At 31.0% G+C, this 3,969-nt stretch overlaps 1 long non-coding RNA gene across 1 annotated transcript; it reads left to right on the top strand.

The window, feature by feature from the left end:
* Positions 1–2,965: 2,965 nt before the first annotated feature.
* LOC144998459 (uncharacterized) lies at positions 2,966–3,677 on the top strand. Its single transcript, XR_013660331.1, has 3 exons — positions 2,966–3,123; positions 3,205–3,251; positions 3,332–3,677. It is a non-coding gene; the product is annotated as an uncharacterized LOC144998459 (long non-coding RNA).
* Positions 3,678–3,969: the final 292 nt, after the last annotated feature.

Raw genomic sequence — 3,969 nt, 5'->3', positions numbered from 1 at the left:
CATTTAATTACTATAATTGTATGCTAATGAATCCATTACAGTCTCGAACTGGTTGTCTCAAAATAGTCGAAGTGGTTTTCTCAACACTTAATTAATGACTAAATGTGAGAATACACGGATCTTAATTTCAGATGAATGTATGACATGTTTATTGAGAAAATACTAATTATACTCATTTTGTAATGCAACTCTACCAAAAAATAACATGATATAGTTTTTAATCATATACCATGATAAATCTATTTAATTATCATTTAACATGATAATATTTGATCCAATTTCCTATATGAGAATTCAAATATCCTTCTATTTATCCTTCTTACCCACATTCCTACATATTTAAAATTATAACAAATGTTAAGTTTTATTTTTCCAATAATATTCTAAGACACTTGTTACAATTTTAAATGGACATGAACAAAAAATATGAGGATATTTAATTTTTTTCATATATATATATATATATATATATATATATATATATATATATATATATATATATATATATATATATATATATATATATATATATATATATATATATATATATATATATATATATATAGAGTCAAGATCAAATAAGAAGGAAATTTTTGGTAGGAAGGTAAGAAGTTTTTTTTTCTACATATTTTTTTCACGAACAAACAAAATGAATCATTAGATAATTCATTTGTAAGATAATTCACAAGAAAAAATTCTCAAAAAAACATCTCGATGATTCATTTATATAATGATTTTGTTGTTATTCACTAAAATTGTCATAAAAGTGATTTTTTCTTAATTTACTTAAAAATAAATCATAAAGATGTTTTTTTGAGAATTTTTTCTTGTGAATCATCTTACAAATGAATCATCTAGTGATTCATTTTTTTTTGTTCGTCAAAAAAATATGTAGAAAAAAAACTTTTTACCTTCCTACCAAAAATTTTTTTTTACCGGATCTATATCATATATATATATATATATATATATATATATATATATATATATGGGACGAAGATGTGTACTTTGGAATGAATTAGAGTGTAACTAGTTTATTCCAAAGTATACATCTTGATCCCATATAAGACTTGAACCTTCAACCAACATGGTGCATGGAAACATTTCATATAACTCCTTATATTTAGAACTATACATTCCCAAGTTATTAATAGCTCTTACCATAGTCATTATCTTCTGTTGGTGCTTGTTCAAGCTCGTGTTAGTGTACAACATGGTTAAAGCCTCTTTCCTTTTCATTTAGTTCAAATGAACTAGGACCATAGATTTAAAACATCATAATAACCATATTTTTGTGTATTTCCCTCTTAAAGGTGAATGGAACTGTGAAAGATGGGGTACATGATGAAAATGTAAACACCAAAAAAGTTAAAGGTTGAGCGAGTTGATGAACCCGGCGATCTATCTCTCTTTTCTCTTCTCTTAATTTGTATCATATAAGTTATAACGTGTACCGAAAAATGTAGGTTTGAAGGGTTTCATTCCAAGTGTTGAGGATTTGAAGTAATAGGTGACAGAAAACCAATGTGACGCATATGTAGTATGTGGCCTAGGAGGTGTTAGAGGGATAGATTCCCTCGGCTCTTACCCTTTATTCCCAAATTAACTCTATTTATATGTTACTTCTCAATTGTCTTTCCTAACCATTTCAACTTGAAAGTGAAGAGATAGCAACTAGCATTATCTCGGCTATTGTTCTATTTCCGTCTACTCTTCAAGAAAATGTTTCATGGTTTAAAGATGATATGGAAGATTCATGATGATGAAAATGACTATCACGGCTATGACCATCAACCTATTTCTAAAGGTTATACATGTGATGATGTCATAGATGGCAACTGGGGCTATTATCATTGCGTTGATGCATCCATGGATGGTGATGGCGACGACGATGACGATGATGACGACGATAGTGGTATTGCGCCTGCGGCTTGAATCATTCAAGATTCTTGAATAACCAGGTTTCTTATTAAGAAACCCTAGTTTTTAGATATACTAAAAGAAGACCTACAATCACCAACTTATACATATAGATTTAAACAGATGTAATATAGTTACAAGGCAGAAAAATATAAGGTACTATTCCAATAAAGCTGCTACAATGGACTTTTTTGGTTATATATGTTTGCTTTAAAGAATGGTACCTATTATTGTATGTTTTTGCGTTACAACTATTGCATGGTTTCTAGTATCATTCATTGATCTTCATGAAGTCATCATAAACTAATTTTAATTCTATGCAAACACTAACACGCACGATAATATAATAATAATAATAATAATAATAATAATAATAATAATAATAATAATAATAATAATAATAAAGTATAGTATATATTGATTCTTTCAAACAATTTTGAACTCTCATATGGTTTAAAGTGATCATTGGCTTACACGGTTTTTATTTGCATACATCAAACATGAAAATTTATAAGTCGCCTTCATAGGTTTTCACAATTGAGCAATAATATCACTCTTGTTTGATTATATATAGTCCACATTAACAAACTAAATGTTAAAAATAAAATTAAATAGTTTTTTTGTTAGACGGGAGAAACAATACCCGTGCTAGCCCAAAAAGATGATCCTTTTAGCAAAAGGATTGATCAATCCCTTATTACAGTAGTAATATATGAAATGGATAGTTATTCAATGATATATGTCTTTCACCTGTCTCATTTTACTGAACAGTTCTTAATATCGTGCCTAGTACATAATCTCACTTGTACGAGAAGCAACATATCCAGCTGCATACACTTGATCACTCCCTATCACTATGCAAATCAAACAATTACTGTCAGATGCAATCCCGATGAAATCTTTGGACTTTTCTAACTTCTTCTCTACGAGTCCTTCTATATATCTCTATCTACTAATACAGATCCATCATATATATATATATATATATATATATATATATATATATATATATATATATATATATATTTCCAAACTCCATATATATCATCAAGAAACACACTGCCACCATAATCAATTACCCCCCAAAAGGAATGAAATCAATAATCTTCAGTTTTCTTATGGTAATGGTGCATATTCTGAGTGTACTTTGCAGGTCCTTGCCACCAAATGAAGCCCTTTTTACTGCAATCTCTCCTCATCAAGGTCAGTACCCCACCCCCAACCAAGAAGAATTATTCTCCTTCCTTCACTTTCTTATCATGTTTTATCATCTTTTGTAACCAGCAAAAGGTCCTCCGTTGGATCAATTGACCATGGATTATGTGAAACAGGTATGTCTTTCTCGCTCCTTTGACCAGTTTGACTAATGGGCACCGTGTTCCAGAAGTTTAAATCTTGGTGTGTTGTGAAGGGTGATAGAGGGGCTGCGACTGCGAACAGAATAGGGTCGAATCCACCGAACTGTGAGCACAAGTGTTATGGGTGCAGTCCTTGTGATGCGACACAGGTGCCAAGCATTAGTGGATATGTGGGTGTAGCCATACATGTTCAGGACTCGAACTATAAGCCAGAAAGCTGGAAATGCAAGTGTGGAATGACTTTATACAGCCCATGATAGGTTGGTCGACTGAATCTTGTCTTTGAGTTCTAATTTTGTGTAAAAATAGTACATTTGTTTACTTAATGTAGTAGGAGTTTTGTTTTTTCTTGGGATGATTTATGGTTTTGATTAGTAAATTGTTAAAAAGATTGTTAAATGTTTTTCTCATTTCAACAATCCACTCACGCGTTCATATTAGACGCAAGTGAGTGGTGCCAAGGGCCACCTCAACCATCACTTTCTCCAAGTCTTTGCCGAGGAGAGAGAAGTGGCAAGAAAGTGCTCACGATAGCACAAAACATCGGTACATCCTCCGGCCTTATTGGGGAGGTGTCTTATATACATGTAACCTCTTTGATTATTTAGTTTCTTAACTTCGAAGGTTGTGAGTTGAGATTTGCTTTGGCCAAAGTTAAATTTTAAAAAGAGAAATTAAAAATCTTTAAGTG

Source organism: Lactuca saligna, chromosome 5, assembly GCF_052625555.1.
Source record: "Lactuca saligna cultivar CGN05327 chromosome 5, ASM5262555v1, whole genome shotgun sequence".
Taxonomy (NCBI): domain Eukaryota; kingdom Viridiplantae; phylum Streptophyta; class Magnoliopsida; order Asterales; family Asteraceae; genus Lactuca; species Lactuca saligna.
This window is presented reverse-complemented; position numbering and strand designations above follow the sequence as displayed.